The following is an 18,758-nucleotide window of genomic DNA, read 5'->3' on the forward strand; positions in this document are numbered from 1 at the left end:
CTATTAATAAATATATTTATTAATTTAATAATTTAATTATATTTTATTATAAATAAATAAAATATTATTAATATTTTATAAATTATTATCTTTAAATAACATTAAAATTATTAATTTGTGCAACTATAGAATATGCATCATTATTTTTATATTTAAATAAAATAATATTTTATTTTTAGTAATACCAAACACCATAATCTTTAATTACTAAATATTAATGATTATTAACCAAATAAAATGATTTTAAATCATAAGTAATAAGACCACCTTAACAATAAAATTATCTCGTTACCATGATAATTTTACAAATGATACCAAATGCTACCTAAAAGAAGATAATAATCTTTTATTGTTGGCCTAACATAAATTTTTTACTTTAACAAATAAAATGTGATAAAAATTCTAATATATTAATTTTATTGATTTTGGAAGAAGGTTGGGCATCCACGTGTCACCAATCTTTTCCTCCAAAATTTTTTTATTACTTTATTATTTATTATTTATACATTTTTATTAGATAAGTTTTGTGAAAAAAAAAATTGAAGTATGAATAATAAAACAATTTGTATCCCATTTGTTTTGATCTACACTGTTTCAACATAGGCGCCTTTTAAAAATATGGATATCGGATAAATTTTTTTTTGAAAATTTGGTTGGATCGATTATGGGTTTAAGGTGTTTCATCCCATGTCACCTCCTTCCTTTTGTCTTTTTTTTTTTTTTTTAATTTTTGAATTTTTTAAAATTTTTTATTAGTTAAATTTTGTAATAAAAAAGTCGATGGAGATAAAAATTATAAAATAATTTATATCCCATAGGTTTCCATTCACACCTATCCAATTGGTACATATATATATACTTTTAATTCTAGATAATTAGATTGAGTTTTTTAAATGGAACTTGGATAAGACTAAGATTTGAGATGATATGCCTTAGCCTTGGTATATATAAAAATATAGATATAGTTATTATTTCTTTAATTTTATATATGTATTTTATTAAAAAAATTTTATTTAATATCTTCATTTAATAAATTCATATGCCATCTCATTTGATTTCTTTTCTTTTGTCATTTTCTTTGCTTTTAAATTTTTTTTATTACATAAATTTTGTAAAAAAAAAATGTAAGGATGATAAAATAATTTATATCTGATTGACGTTGATTCATTATGATCTAATTGGTACAATTTTTCTTTCTAAAAATAAAAATTTTGTCAAGTTTTGTTTTTTTAAACAATTTAAATTAAATCAAAATTAAATTTGCGATGCTTTGTTCAATCGTTTTTGGGATATATAAAAAAATATGTTTTATTATTTATATTTATATATTATATTAATGAAAATATTATTTAACACTTTAATTTAATAAAAAAATAATATTTATATATAATTAAGTTATAATTTTATATTGAAAATAAATTAACATCCATACAATTAATATTAAAAAATAAATCATCATTCATAGAATTAAATTTTAGGGCTCAACTTTTTTTAAGAAGTTAATTTCTTTTATTATTTAACGAAGTGATGTAATGGTGGTAGGTGTCCTGTACATTTTCTCTTTTGGTTTTTTAAATTTTTATTTTATTTTTTCCATTTCTTTTATTTCTTTTTATCCTTTTTTTTTTTGTTTTATACATTTTTTATTTCTTTTCAATTTTTTCTTTTAAAAATTTTTTAATTTCTTTTATTTTTTAATGTAATCTTGTGATTGTGGTAGGTGTTCAATACACTTTCTTTTTTCACTTTATTTTTCTTTTCTTTTTTTTTTTTTCGTCTTTTATTTTATTTTATTTTTTTTTCAAATTTCTTTTCTCTATCATTTTTTTTCTGCATGCAACTCTCTTTTTTTTAACTTCATTTTCTATCATCTTCCTTTTTGAACACCTTCATTCTCTCACACCTCTCTGAAAAAAAATTGATGAAATAATCATGCTGGTGAAACGGAAGATAATCTGCTAAGGTCGAGGTCCAAGGAGAATATGCACTTATAGTGTTTGCATTTAATAAATATTTTTATTATTTATTTTAAAAAATACTTATATTTATCTATACGTTGTCATGCATTAAATTTAGATACAAAAATTTTACTTCTCTCATATTTAAAGCATAATTTAAAAAAACAAAAAATAATACAGCAGTCATACGTAAGTCTAATTTTAATTATAATAAATATTACATATTTTTGGGTAAAACATAAACGGAGAGCCGATGGATTCATGTTTTCGGTTGCATGAATTTGTGAAGGAGAGAAAATGATTTGCATGGACCGGTAGACTGCAGTGAAGTCCACCATCAGCAGTAATCCACTCAATTAAACTTTTTTTTTTTTTTTTGCTGTAGAAGCATAATAATGATCTGATTTGTTCAATCGTAGGTGAGGATGGAAGATTGGAATTGGATTGATTTCATGTAAACAAATATCACTTTTGTTCACCTGTTATATTCATCTAAGTTTCATTTATTTTAAAATATTAATGCTGAACTCACAAACATTTTACATCCATATTGCCTAATCTGAAGGGAACCTTTGGTTTGGAAAATCTTACATTATCTTTGGTAATATTATTTTTAGTAATGGGATTTTTCCTATAAAATTTTCAAGACACATTCCTAGTAATATGTCATACATGTGATTGGTTTAGTTGATATGTATAAAAGATTTAAGTTTGGTTTATCAAGAATATAAGATTCTTTATATTCTTAAGTTTTGAGATTTATTACTCTTTTTGTTTGAAGAAGTGATACAGAATTAGATTTTTTTTCTTTTTTGCCAATCACTAAAAGGTGTTGGATATATTTTATACTTTAGTTTATAAATTGTAATGACATTGTGTTCACATAAAACTTTTCATGAACAAAATAATAAAAAAGTGTTTCAAGAAATATTTTGGTTATTTACTTAGTTAATTATAAATATAAAACATTTATACACACGTATTTTATCAAATAAACTAATAGTGAAATTTTTTTAATTTTATAAGCAGGGTTAATAGAACAACATATATTTCTTATGGGGCATTCGTTATATCACTTCCCGGAATCTTGCTTTTGGTAATTTGATTCTCATATTTGGTTATGATATTTGATTCCTAGAGGTTTTTTTAAGATTTTCAATAATATCCAAATAGCTCGAAATTAGAAATCAATATTTCCTTGCGATTTTTTAAGATTCCAGGGAGAAAGTTAATTTTGTCTCATTTTTTACCTCAATAATAAATTTTTTTTTGTCTATTTTACCCTTGAAAATCAATATAATTGCATGATAAATGAAGACTCATTCTAACACAAATATGGGCATTCATAGCCACATGATTAGGCAAAACTACAATCCTAGACACACAATTAGATACCTCGCACATGATTGGATGTGTAATATATTACATATAATAAAAATAATGTTTTTAAATGAAAAAACATAGTAGATAACTAGAAATTTAGTATTTTAAAAATATTTTAGTTTCAAAAGTAATATGTTTTTCTAGATGAAATATAGTAGATCAAGTAAAACAATAATAAAATAAAATAGATATTTTCATGTCAATGATGTTTGTTAGTTTGGACACATAATAATTGATATAATAGACATTGTTTCATAACATAAGAAAACACAATGATACTTGAAATGATGGTGACGAAAATGAAGGCAATGAAGTGGCAATGACTACAATGAACATGACAACGATGACGGCAACGACTGCAATTCCATGCGTAGGGTTTAAGGTTTTAAAATTTTGAGAGATGCGAAAGATTGATAATCTAATTTAGAGAAAAAAAATTTATAAAGAAACCCTAAACACTACGTTTATCATTTCATAAATGTAGTGCTTGTAAAATCAATTTTTTTGACATGTCAAACACTGCATTTTTACCATTAGAAACATCATCTTTGACATTGACTACATTTGTACATGTCAAAACATCGTGCTTCTTGTTTATTAAACACTACTTTTATATAACAAAAATGTAGTGCTTGGGTCATGTTTAATCAAAGATTGAGTTTATATTTTAAAAAAACATTGTCTTTGACCTTATTATTATATATATTTTTTGTTCATAATATAAAACCTTATTTTAAACATAATAAAAATGAAAACCTTATATTAACAAACATAGTGTATTGTTACAAATACTGTATTTATATAGCAAAATTGCATTGCTTTGGTCAATGGTTTTTCTTTTAATCAAAGATTGCATTTATATTTAAAAAAAAAAACGTCTTCATTGATGTTATTATATATATTGTTCATAATATAAAACTTTATTTCAAACATAATAAAAATGAAAACCTTATTTTAACAAATGTGGTGTTTGTTATAAACGCTATGTTTATATAACAAAAATGCAATGCTTGAGTCAATGATTTTTTTAATTAAAGACTACATTTATATTTAGAAAAGTCATCTTTGACTTTATTATATATATTTTTGTTCATTATATAAAACTTTATTTTAAACATAATAAAAATGAAAACCTTATTTTAACAAATGTAATGTTTTTTACAAACCCTGTATTTATATAAAAATTATAGTGCTTGGGTCAATAATTTTTTTAATCAAAGACTACATTTATATTTTAAAAAATGTCGTCTTTGACTTTATTATATATATTTTTTGTTCATTATATAAAACTTTATTTTAAACATAATTGAAATGAAAACCTTTTTTATTTTTGTTGTTTAATGGTTGTCACAAGTTTAATTTTAACAACATCAATTGGCAGTTAAAATATTTGTCATATGTTATTTACATGTAATGAAGGATATTATAATAAAAAGCCTTCATTATGTAATTTGAGATTTCGTGAACCAAATACAGGGAATCTAACATTTCCATGATAGGAAGAATCACCCCTTGCTAGGAATCCACACTTCCCTGGGGATTACTTTCCTCTCAAAATCTAAGATTCCATAAACCAAATGTCCTTTTAGTGTATATTTAAAAAAATAAAAAATAATTTTAAAAAATGAAAAATGTATTACTTTGTTAACCCCACTTGTGGAGTTAAAAAACTCCACTAACAATGCATTAAATAAATTTTTTGTTTACAAATGTTGGACCATAAAGATAATATGCTTGATTATTTACTTTTTAATATTTTTTACAATATCAAGTTCATAATATTTCAAAAATTAATTTTTTTTGTGAAAATTTCAAAACTTGATTTGCCATTCAAATAATGTGCTTATTGAAATCGTATATATCGATACAATTACTAGGTTTTCTTGTAATCTTGATTTACCATTCATCGTTACCAAAATATCAAAAAAAAAATTTCCCAAAAATATATTCTCAATTTAATGGTGATTTATGTGTTTTTTATGTATATTAATGGTAGGGCTCTCTGTATATCTATGTCATAATTGAATGTTTACAGATTTAATTACATTAAAACTAAGAAAACTATGAAAATTGGAATTAAACCTGAATCAAGTTGAATAATACTCCTAACAGGTTGAGTTGGCCCTACTAGAAGTTAATGGTGATTAATAATGCCGAGTCATGAATAGTACAACTCGATGAATATTGAGTTAATGAATAGTACCAGAATAAAAAAATTGACTCGTTTGGACTCATTTGACGTCTGTTTTAAATGCTGTTTGTTTTATTAGTTCTGAAATTTTATGTCCCATTTATTTATTATTTTTATGAAATTTTAAAATGGAACAGAATATTTATTATATAATATTTATGCATGATTAAATAATTATTATATTTTATGTACATGAATTCTGTTATTTTATTTATGATAAAAATATTTGGTATGCTTGGAGTTTATTAGCGATACATACTCTCCATATATGATATTTAAAATTTATATACTCTAGGCCTAAATTTTATGTGCATAGTTGAATAAATTTAGTAAAACTTGTTTTATTAATTTTTGGCTATCCATTTTAAATATAACATGCATTGTTTTGAAAAGCAAGTTGGATTTAAACTCCATGAGGTACTGCTAATGTCATATTGGTATTTTTATTTGATAATTGATAATATTGAATAATATTATTTATTTGAAATAATTGGAGTTTAAAATTATTGCCTTAATTTATTTTTTTATTTTTTTCCTTGACTATGTTGACATTATATATCATTATTGACTTGTAAAATTTTTATTTTTGGTACATGATACATAAGAATAAAGTATTAAATGAAAATATTAAATTATTCATAAAAATTTAAGACACTTAGTTTGAATACAATAAATTATTTACTGATCTAATGAGACACATTTGGTTTAACTATCTCGTAAAGAGATCATATCTATAATGATCTATAAAGATACGCATTGATTATTCATGTCTCGCATGGAGCAATCAACTCCTGAATGACCTAAGAGATGCTGATTGGGTCTACAAGTGTATAAATTGTTCAAGTAATAAAAGTGATAAGTCAAGTATCATCCCACAAAAGCTGAATATAGGGGCAACCTAGTCTAATTAAGTAGCATAGATCAATATAGTAAAACTATATTTAGCTCAAGCAAAACAAGGATTATCAATTACAGTACTCTTATAGTAAGGAAAACAAGTAACAACATGAATTGAAATAACAAAGCAAAAAGCAAAGTTGGGATCATAAAGACTGAATGAAAACTAGCATGAAAGTGTAATGACTAAACATAAAAACTATAAGTCTAATTACAAAACTTATGTAAAAAATGGTAAATAAACCTAGATCTAACTTGTAAACTTTGTAAATGCATGAAAAAATAAAGAAAATACAAATAACTTACTAATCCAGAATGAAGACATGAACATAATTGAATTTGTTGAATCTTAAATCCTAGATCTAGAGCTCAATTTAAAGAATGAATTGAAAATAAAATAAATGCAACTCATTTAGCAAGTCAACTTTACAATCAGAAAAAAGAATCAATTAAAAATAACAAAAAAAAGCTGAATGAACTCAAGTTAAATTCAACCTTAAAAATAAAGAAAATAGAGCAATCATCATGTAAATAAACCAAACAGCAACTATGAACATGAGTTAAATTGAAAGGAATCATAAATATACATCTAAACATATGAATTAACAATTGAGTTAAGAAACAAAAGTGGACTAGCTGCCTAGCTAAGAGAAAAGCCCACCGTAAATGTTGTTACCGATACTACCTCTTCTGTTACTGATAACTATGCCAAAATTTTAAAGAATATGTTTTTAAAAAATAGAATTAATTTAAAGTTGAAAAATTTCAGATTTATAATTCTATGAACTTAGAATATTTTGTAAAAATTTCAATGAAAAATCATGAATAAAACTTGGTGATCTATAGTGAAAACCAAAACATGTGCAGAGAAAACAGTAACCAAACAACATTGAGAAAATGAGAGAAAATACAAGTAAATGTGCAAGAAAATATATAAAATTTAAATTACATTGAAAAACAGTAAATGTGCATGAAATTTAAAGTGCATGAAAATAATTTTGCAGGAAAATGTAAAGGATTTTCCATTTAAACAGGCTCTAAAAGAAAAGAGGAGAAAGCTACCTAGAGAGAAAGTTATGAGAAAGTAAATTTGAAAAAATGAAAAATGAGACTATTTTAAGCTTACAACCCATTCCATCTATTTATAGACAATTTGTGATTTAGAAGAACTAATGAAGTAGCTCCAAAATGCCATGTAGGACTCTATGTAGGATTCCAAGTGGAAAGATATTTCTAGCTCATTTAAAGTTTTCTAAAAGCATTCTTGGTTGCTCTTTTCCTCTTTAAGTCCTCTTCTTTTTAAATTCTTCAAGCTTCAAGTTGTTGCCACATATGGGTTCATGAACTCAACCATAAGACATAAAAGATTTTGGAAATAAAAAAAAAGGAGTTGTCACCAATCTTTTTTGTTAGGGGTGATTGGCCACCTAAAACAGTTTATCTTTTTAATAAAAACAAAAAAAAAGAATATAAGGTTTATCAAAAATATATTTTGACCTTAAAAAATAGAGCTAGGTTTAAGAGTATAGTTATACGTGAGGGAAGGATTAGCATCCTCATAGCGTTTGTTAAAAAATTTTACCAATTAATCATGCATTATCTTTGGTGTTAGATAAAAATAGCTTCAATTTGAAATTTAATAATAATTCCTTTCACTTTTTGAAAAAAAAAATAAATTTTATTAAAAATATTTATTTAGGAATATTGTAAAAATATTTAGATTAAACAATTACTCTAAGATTTCTAATATCTAGGCAAAATTTAAAGATAACTCTTTCCATCTAAGATTCATCATGACATTTCTTAAAAATAAAAATAACATCCTTTGAAGATGATACTTATTGGTGCCTCTCCAACATCTAGGTAGAGTACTAAGAATTATTTCCCTTGAAATGTTATTTTAATTTTATTTGTAAATCCATATTTTTAAATATTATTTTCCATGAAGAACATTTTTATGTAAAAAAATGATGATGTTACAATTAACAAAGAAACAATAGTAATAATTAAAAGACATAAACATGTAAAATAAATGCAAACAATAATCTAAAGATGAATAGATGCAAATGGATACTATGCATGGTGATGAGATGCTATTTTTGGGATCGAGTCCTTAAAGATAAAGAGACTACCCAGACTTCCCAATTCTAGGTAGAGTTTAGGTGCAATTAAACCTAAGATCTAGTTTTTATTTTTTTATTTTTTTGTTTAATCTTATTACTATCTTTGGGTTAAGGAATCATATGAAAAACATAATGAAATAAAATTTTCTAATACCCTATCCTCTAGGCGGCATTTAGAAATAGATTACTTCATATGAGGTTTTCATATGAACCATTTGCTTTTTGGGATGGCTCTGGGTGTTGACATGGGTTCAAGTTTTCGAGGGTTTAACTTCTTTGAGGGTTTGGAAATTTAAGGTTTGGGTCAAATTTAAAGTTAGAGGATAGGTTTAAGGTTTAGGATTCAATTTAGGGTTTAGGTTTTAGAGCAAGGTTTAAGGTTTAAGGTATGTTTAGGGTTTTGACTAGGGTAGGGGGATGACTTTTGGTTTTAAGGTTTGACTTTAGGGTTTAGGGGTTGACTTTGGGGTTTAGGGTTTGAATTTAGGTTTACGGTTAGGTTTTAGGGTTTACGGTTAGGTTTTAAGGTTTAGCGTTTGATTTTGGGGTTTAGGGGTTGACTTTGGGTTTAGAAATCCCCAACATCTAAGTAGACTTTTAAAGCAAGCCAAAAAACCATGGTTTTGAAGCTTATTTAGGTTTTAATGATTATGCAAATGCTATATGAATAATGCATATGACAATTAATTAAAATACAAATGATGCATGAAACTAAACTACCATGCCATTATATGACCAATGCAAAAATATGGTAAAAAATCACATTTCTATTTCATCCAACACTTAGGAAACATATTAAAAAAAATAATTTTTATTAGCAAGAATATTTATCAAACATATAGTAAACTATCAAAATAACGAGTTGAAGAAAACCATTTCTTAAAATTACAAAACATGTAGCTAACAAATCACAAAGTAAGGAAACATATAATCATAAGATTGCATCACCAAAAACTCATTAAAACATGTAATGACAACCAACAAACCATTAAAAAAATGAGAAACTACATGGATGAAGATGTAGATGGTATAAAAAATGAAAGAAAATGCGAGAAAATGGCTACCTTACCAAGATTTTCCTTATTTTTTTTATTTTTTCCTTATTTTTTTGGTTTTTTTCTCACTTTCTTTATTGTCTCCTTGTATTTTCTAGCCTTATATGATATGTTTTAAAGACCAATACTCCTTTCCCTACCCTTTGGATGACTTTCATCTAATGGTTATAGTTATTTTGTCATTTTCTCCTAAGCTTGGTGACCAAAGAAAGCAATCTTAACCCTAAGATTTAAACCTTTCAAGATCAATGCCTTTGAAAAAATATAGTATCTATCTTAGCCTATAGTGCAGCTGTCTTAATGAGAAAATACCATTTTACCTTTATTAGTGTTTTTTACCTTTTTCCATGATTTTCCTAAAATCCTATGGTCCAATATTTATTTTCAAGATTTTAATGGACTAAAAATCATATGATAGTATTTAACTATAAATTAGAGCTTTTCGTGAAAAATCAACCTTGAAAAGATAGAATTATGAAAATACTTTTAAAAGGTATTTTGGTAATTTTAACCCTTATGAGGAGCAATCAAGGTCTTTAATGTATCAAAATTCATGAAATAATATTAAAATGTGATCTAGAGCTTTTCGTGAAAAACTAACCTGAGAGAGTCAAATTATGAAAATATCCTTAAAGGCATTTTGGTAATTTCAACCTTTTTTAGGTGTAATTAAGGTTTTCAATGCATCAAAATCCATGGAATAATATCAAAACATGATCTAGAGTTTTTCATGAAAAATTGACCTCAAAAGGCCAAATTATGAAAATATCCTTAAAGGGTATTTTAGTAATTTCTCCTTTATCAGGTGCAATCATGATTTTAAAGTATCTAAATCATAATTTTATTAATCTTAAGTCTTAAAAGTCCTACTCAATTATAAATTCCAAGGGGTTGACTAGGTTTAATTGAATTTGACTAGGTTTGATCAAGTTTAATTGAATTTGACTAGGTTTGACCACGTTTAATAATGGGACATTTTGGTCATTTGAACTTAAATTTCTATTTTTAAAATTTGTAAATCTTAAAGAAATATTGAATATGAACTAGGCCTAACTTTTAAAGCATCATAATTGGTTAAAATGTGCTTGGGTAAAATTAGGTGTCTACACAAGTCATTTAAATTGGACTAATAAGAAGCCTTTAAAATGCCAAGTCAGCTTAGCAACCATTGGCCTTCCCTTGTATTCACACTTAAACCACCAACAAGCTTTGATGCAGTTCCCTTATTAAATGGCTGCCACTATTCCTTTGTTTTTTCAATTTAAGGTGCCACTTCTTAATAATCCTAGATTTCAAATTTCAGCCAATGAAATTTCACTAAAACGCCAACTCAACTAATAAAAATGTAGCAAAATTCTAGCTCTTAATTAGTTTTCTAAATGCTTTAAAATCGCACCTTTTGCACTCCTCTTTCTTAAGCTTTATGCAAAAATCACTACAAATGTAAAAACACTCTAATTAGCTTAAAGGGAAAAATATGCAAAGTACGTGTAAGAGTTAAGACTTGAATTTAGTCTAATAAAGCTCAAATGCAAAAGAAAACAACTAAGGAAGATACTAAGAAAAATCTCCCAAATGGTCATTAAATAAGGTTGCACACTAGATTTAGCAACTTGAAGAAATTTGCACCAAAGTGCTTATAATTCTTCCTTAAATCATCTTTTTTCTTCAAAATTCATAAATATACCTATGCATTAAACATTTTAGCAATTAGGAATATTTTTTACATAAATTCTTAAGAAACAAGCAAACTTTCAACATAAGATTCCCTAAAAAGCTATGATAATTCTATAAAAATTTATAATTATCACACCTTCAAACTATGACTTTTTCTTGTCTTTAAGCCAAATAAGAACGAGCTATCCACTTTCAATGACTTATGCAACATGAATTCCTCATGGAATGCCTAATGGATATAACTAGACAAAAATAGAAAGAAAAAAGCTATTCTATAAGAACCTTTATAGGATAAGCTTTCTAGAGTAATAAATATACTTCTCATAACCTTGCATGTAATCTAATAATGATTATATAATACTTAAAATTTTGAACAATAGATCAATAAAGAGTGATCATGTTTCGTATGTTTGCTTATCTAATGTCTCTCCATTAATGTAGATGAACATATTATCAAATATCATTTAGGACTTTACTCAGCTTGTAACCTAAGGCTAGGGTCAAGGTATGATAAAAGTCCTTTAGGAAAACCCCAACTATGCATTACTTCTTCTAGGATCATTCATCAAGAGCTTTCAAGGGAAAGAAGATTAAAGTTCTTCAAAATAATCACCCCTAAACTTATTTTCTCATACTTTTTTATTTCTTTGTTTTGACACTGCTTTATTCTTTTATTCTTTTCCTTTCTTTTTTTCAACTTTCTTTTTCCTTTTTTCTTTTGAAACATAGACACCTAATTTTATCCAAAGTATTTTTGTTTTTAATCTGAGCATGTTTTTGTAATTGGTCCTCAATCATCACTTTTTGAGCCTATTATATGGTCTACTTTTAAATACTCCAAAGAAACCTAATACGGGCCTCATAGTGAGGTTTGCTACTTAGGCCCAAATGAATGTCTAAAATGGTCCAATAAAAGACCCATTTTAAAGCCTAAATAAAGCCCAATGTGGGCAATTAAAATGACCCAAAATATGTCTTAATCAAAAAAATATATTTGGCCCAAATGGTTAAAGCCTATAACCAAAATGAAGCTAAAATAAACAAGCCCAAAAATAAAAGCCAAGGAAAACAAAACAAAAGCTGAAACAAAGTTAAGGCCCTAAAGCATTGGTTCATTTTTGGAAGCCAATAATTAGAAATAAAAGGAAGCCTATGTAGAAAGTTTCGCATGGAGACATGAAAGGTTGCATGGGACGTGAATTTAAGGCTACAAAAATAAAGTGAAAAACAACATGAGGTTGGCCATGTGGGATGGACAAAAGCAAATGTGAAGAAAAAAACTAAAGAAGAAAACTAGAAAAAAGGCACGTAGGAGAAAAAAAGAAAAAAAATTGTAAAATATGGCAAAAAAAATGAGAGAAAAGAGCGACAAGCAAAAGCAAAAAAATTGAGTAGAAAACTAAAAAAAAAAACTAATAGAAGCAGAAAAAACTAGCAAAAAAATTGAAGAAGCAAAAAAAACTAAACAGAAACACTAATAGCAGAATACCAAAAGAGACGAGAGTAATAGTAAAAAAAAATTGAACTAAACAAAAAAACCAAAAAAAATAATAGTAGCAAACAAATGAAATAAGAAAAAAGAGGAAGAAGAAGCAAGCAACCAAGAAAAACTGAAACCCATGGGAAAGCAGTAGCAACAAAGAATAAAAATAGTAACAGGTAGAAACGAGAACCAAGAAAGCAATAGCAAAAAAAAAAAAAAAAGAGAAGCAATCTGGAAGAAAAGAATCAAGAGCAAAAACCAATAGGTAACCTTTTTTTTTTTTTGCTTTTCTTGTATGAATACATGTGTTTAGGTTTTGTTTGACATGTCAAGATAAAAAGAAAAAAAAAAGATTGGTTAGCTTGTTTTTTTATTATGAAACTCTCAGTCATGATCCATCCCATTTTTTAGGTGTCTATAGTATAAGCTACAAGTTTAACTTGATAAAGCTATGAAAGTATCTTTTTCTTTTAGCCAAAAACCAAACACTAAAACAATGACTGACGTAAGAAATAAAACAACATATAAAATAAAGCATGGTAGTGGGCTGTAAAAGAAAATGGTTTAAAGTTTAAGTTTTTTTTTTCTTGCTGTTTCCACATGAAGTATGTTTAAAAAAATCTTTTAAATTTTAGCCCTTGCATGTTTTGGTTTTTTAGGTACCTTTTCTTTGTATAAAGTTGGTTGGCCGAAACATAAATTTTCATTAGTTACCTGCTCTATATGTAGGAAGTTTATGTTTCACGTTGAATTTGTCTTGTTTTTCTTTGTCATCCTCTTTTCCTTTGTATTTTACTTACTTTATCAAAATTGTATGAAATTTGGGAATCTCGATGAGGTTTGGGTTCGTTATTAGTTTTTTGCAAAAACTTGAATCTGTGTTTAAGATGTAAAGCTAGAAATTTTTGTGGTGCCCAAACATTGGTTTTAGAGTTTATGCTCTTGCTTAAATGGGTTTTGGATCAGGACTTAGGTTTGTTTTTGCGTTGAAGTTAATGGCTCTTGTGGTGAAATTTAGTTGTTTTTTAAAATAGAAAACTACTCGAATAGCTTTTATACCTTAGAAATTGAAATGATGCTAAAAGTGACGTGTTTTAAACAAAATTAATTAAAAATTTTATTTATTTATTTATTTGTTCATTTTTAAAATATATGTATAATAATAATAATGATAAATAAAATGGTTAAATTTTTTTTTTTTGAAAACCCTACCTAGATGTTAGAAGGGATTAATTTAAAATCGTGTTTTGAAATTTTAATTTTGCCTAGATGTTGATGAATTAAACAAAAAAAAAGATAAATAACAAATAAAAATCAAATACATACAAAAAAACTTAGGCCATACGAACGTTTAAATATCTTTTTGCATAATTCTCACTTTTACTTGTATTATTATAATCATGTTTATTTTGATTTATGTTTGATTTTGATTATTTAATAGTTTTGTGCTTGTATTAGCGTTTTAATTGGCATGCTTATGTTATTTGATTATATTTTATGCATTTTAATTGTTATTTGCATTTTTTAAAAAAGTTTCCTAAAATATAATAATAAAAATTAATAAGAAAGGAAAAGATTTTTAAGTCATTACCTAGATGTTAAAGGGAGTTCATGATTGTGTTTTAAAAATAATTTCCCTAGACATTGAGGAATTATTAAATATTAAAAATAAAAATAATAAAAGGTAAATGAATAATAATAATAATAATATAATAAAAAATATAAAAATATAAAAATTCATTTTTTAGAGAAATTATGAAAAATGAACGTGCTTCATAAATCTATTTAGATATTGGAGACATTTAGAGAGGTTCGTTTAAATTAAAACCTTAGGTGAAACGTCAAACCTTAAATGAAACCTAAAACCCCAAAATGAAACTCTAAACTCTAGGTAAAACTCGAAATCCTCTGTGAAACCTAAAACTCTAGGTGAAACCCAAAACCTTAGGTGAAATCCAAAATCCTAGGTGAAACCCAAAACCCTAAATTAAACCCTAAAATGTAAACCCTAAACTCTATATGAAAGCTCAAACCCTAAATGAAATCGTGAAACCCTAAATCCACCAAAAACATAAAAACTATCCTAAATTTTTAAGGATTTGTATGAAAATCTTTTCTAAATTAATTTGTTTTTAAATGCTGCCAACAAGATGGGGTATTTAGGAAATCTTATTTCATTATGATTTTTCATATAATTACTTAATCTAAAAATAATAAAATTAAATAAAGAATAAAAATAAAAATGGAATCTTAAATATAAATAGTCACACCTAAACTCTACCTAGAGGCTGAAAAGTTTAGTTGATGTCTTTATATTTATAGACCTAATTCTGAATTCACATCCATCATTTTATAAGACACTCAGTTGCATATATTCATTTTTAGATAAATGTTGGCACTCATTATACATCTATATTTTAATCATTGATGTTTATTGTTAATTATAGCATCTTTCATTTTTGCATAAAAAACTCTTTGAAAGTTTGATTTAAAAAAAATTTAAAATAACATTATAAGATAAATAATTTTTGATGCTTTGCCTAGATGTTAGAGAATTGCCAATAATTATATTTTGGAAATAATGTTATTTTATTATTTTTAAAGGAATGTTATGGTAAATCTTAGATAGAAAAGGTTAATCCTAAATAGAGATTTTTAATTGATTTTTTTCTTTAAAAGGAAATTATTATTAAATCTTAAATAAAAACCATTTTAATCCAAAATTATAGATAGTGTATGATTAATTAGTATCAATTTTTATGGGTGTCATGGGGGTGCTAATTATTCTCCATACGTAATTTACTTTTAAACTCAATCCTATTTTTGTATATCAAAATTATCTTTTAATAAACTTTAAACCTGTTTTATTTTTTATTAAAAATATAAAATTTTTGGGTGGCCAATCACACCCTAAAAAAATGTTGGTGGTGACTTTTTTTTTTTCTTAATTTTAAATGTTTACGTCTAACAATCAAGTCTTCAAATTGATATGTTATGACAGTTTGATGACTCTGCTAGGGACATTTTGAGAGTCAAACCAAAAATTTTAATTATGTAATATCAAATGTTTTGGAATTAATTCATTTTAGTTAATAATTTAATTCCTTTCATGTTATTTTTTTCAAAAATAAAAAATATATTAATAAATTGCATGTTAATTATCATCATGTTTTGATTTTGTTATTTGTAATTCATTTATGTTGTTTTAATTGATATATTGTTTTGTACACATTACATATTTATTTACAAGCATGAGTTCTAGACCTTGTCTCTGTCTTTATTAGGAGGAAGTTAAGTAGCTATGCTTTTGTGAAGTGATAATCTCTACATTTGCTAGCAAAATACTTCCGCTCAAATTGAACCATTTCCATTTGTTGCCTGTAATGCGTGAGGATTGGGGTGAACCTAATTTTTTTTGAGATATTTTTGTTTTTAATCTAGGCTTGTTTTTGTAATTGGGCCTCAATTATCACTTTTCAAGCCCATTACAAGGTCCACTTTTAAATACTACGAGATAAGGCCCAATGTGGGCCCTATAGTGAGGCCTGTTACATAAGTTCAAATGAAAATCCAAAATGATCCAATAAAAAGCCTAATAAAAAACCCATTTCAAACCCGAAATAAAGCTTGTAGACACCTCAATTTGTCTGGGGGTCTACTAGATTAGGATTAATTAGAAAAATAAAAAAATAATTAAAAATGAAAAAATCGAAAAGAAAGATGGTTGAAGAGTTTAAGTCAATTGAAGGTTGAAATCAGAATTCAAAAGGGATTGAAATTCCATTTGGCTTAGGATTTTTGGATTTGAAAACCCTATAAATATAGGCTTGGATCCAGAAGCAAAACACACATGAAATAGGAAAAAACAGAAGCAAGAGATGAGGGAGAGAGAAAAAAACATAGAGAGAAGTGAGAAAACAAAAACACAGAGATTACATAGCAATAGATTAGACATAAAGTACAGAATAGGGAAATCAGGGTGATTAAAATAGAAACACAGCAAACAGAGAGAAAAAAAATTTTGAAGTTTTTTTTGAAAAAAAAATTTTGGAAATTTTTTGGAAAATTTTCAGATTCTGGTGAAATTTTTCGACACTGGTTGAATTTTCTAGTGAGTTTTTCAGTGCAAGATGAACTTTTAGGCAGGCTTCCCAAAATTTAACCTAGATTCTAGAATCGATTGAATTTTTCGATGACTTTCGATGAACCAACCTAGATTCTGACAACGTTTCTAGAATCCGATGGAGATTCAACCAACATTCATCTAATTCTAGAGAGAGAGGGAGAAAAAAAAAGGGAAAGGAGAGAAGGGGAATGAGAGATCTGAGGCAAAGGGCTGAAACTTGGGCTTTTATAGCCTTTTCAAAATGACGTCGTTTTAGTGTTTAAAAGAGTCCAAGATCCGCACGTTTACACTTGGGGTGACTGACCCGTAGTGCGACCCGCTTCAACCTGCTTCACAGACCTTGCTGCTGAGTCAAGCCAAGTTGAGCCAATTTTCCCCTGAGCCTAGCCTTCGAGCCATTTTTTGTGTCTGGAGTCAAGTTGCGCCAACCCTCTAGCTGAGCTGTTTCAATTTTTTTTGGCATTTATTTATTTATTTTTATGTGTTTATTTTTAAGAGTATTTTTACATAAATAAATTTTAAAAAATATAAAATAATATAAAATAATAATTTTCAAAAAAATAATTTTAAGAAAATGTTGAAAGTATCAATTTTTCTTAAAAATAAAATTTAAAAAAAAACATTTTTAAAGAAAAGTTGAAAGTATCAATTTTCTTTGTATAAAAGCATGAGGTTTTTTCTTATAAAACAAAAAACGAATCTATATAAAAAATCGAATCATCATTCCTTTCTCTTTTTGGAAAATTTTTAATGTTAAATAATCTGACGATGGAGCTTCTACAAGAAAAATAGTAATTTTCTTGTATGCTTTTGAGGAGAGCAAATTTTTCTTAATTTTTTGCCAAAAGTATTGGAATTAATTAAGAATAATTTCCAATAATTAAATACTTAGTAAAATTTTTAAGGCTTAATGGATAACATGTAATTGACTTGGTACCATCTTTCGATGGGTATTGTAAGGGTGTTATAATCTTCCTCACTCGTAATCAAACTTTCGAACCCTGTTCTAGTTAATGGACCCAAACTTATTCTTTTAGAGACCTTTAGTCAAGCTTAGGTGTTCCTTGAAAGTATAGATTCCTTAGGTAGCCAACTGCACCTAAAAAAAAAAGAGATTGGTGGTGACTCTTTAAGTCAATGTCTAACAATAAGTCTCCGGATCTAGATGTTATGACAGTTTGGTGACTCCACTGAAAAAAAACTGAGAGTCAAGCCAACAAATAAATTCGTGTTATCCAAAAAGCCTAATAAAATTAATTCTTTGTAAGGATTTTTTTCTTTTTCTTTCTTTTCCATTCATTTTATTTATTTATGTTGAAACTATGCCATTTATATGCATATGCATGACATGAGTTCTACACCCGAACTCTGTCTCTCTAGGAAGGAGTAAAGTACCTATGCTTTTGTGAGGTTTTAATGCCTCCGCAATGGCTAGTGAAATACTTCTACTCAAATTGGACTTTTCCTACTAGCAGCCTATAATGGGTGAAGATTGGGGTGCCTTACTAGTCTGTGATGGAAAATGATGTAAGGAGCAATTTGGAAACCTTTAGACTTTAGCCTTGAACCATATATAATAAACCTCAGAAGTGCCTAACCTATAGATAGAGCCATCTCCTTCCCTTTAAAATTGACCAAAAGCATAGAATTCATTCCTTTTATTGTGTATGATGTTTTAATTAGTTATTTATTTAGTGTACTAACCTCTTCTCTTATTCATTTTTGCATTGATTCATGCTCATATCATAAAGTTGCATAAAGAACATTTGCTTAAAAGATGGTCTTCAACAAAGAGTTTTTCATGGACTCCACAGAACGACTAGTTTGCATTTTGTCTGTATTAGCTCATTGTGAGTCACCCAATG

The sequence above is a fragment of the Durio zibethinus genome, chromosome 17 (assembly GCF_047325235.1).
Source record: "Durio zibethinus cultivar Kanyao isolate XHJ-2024 chromosome 17, ASM4732523v1, whole genome shotgun sequence".
Classification (NCBI taxonomy): Eukaryota; Viridiplantae; Streptophyta; class Magnoliopsida; order Malvales; family Malvaceae; genus Durio; species Durio zibethinus.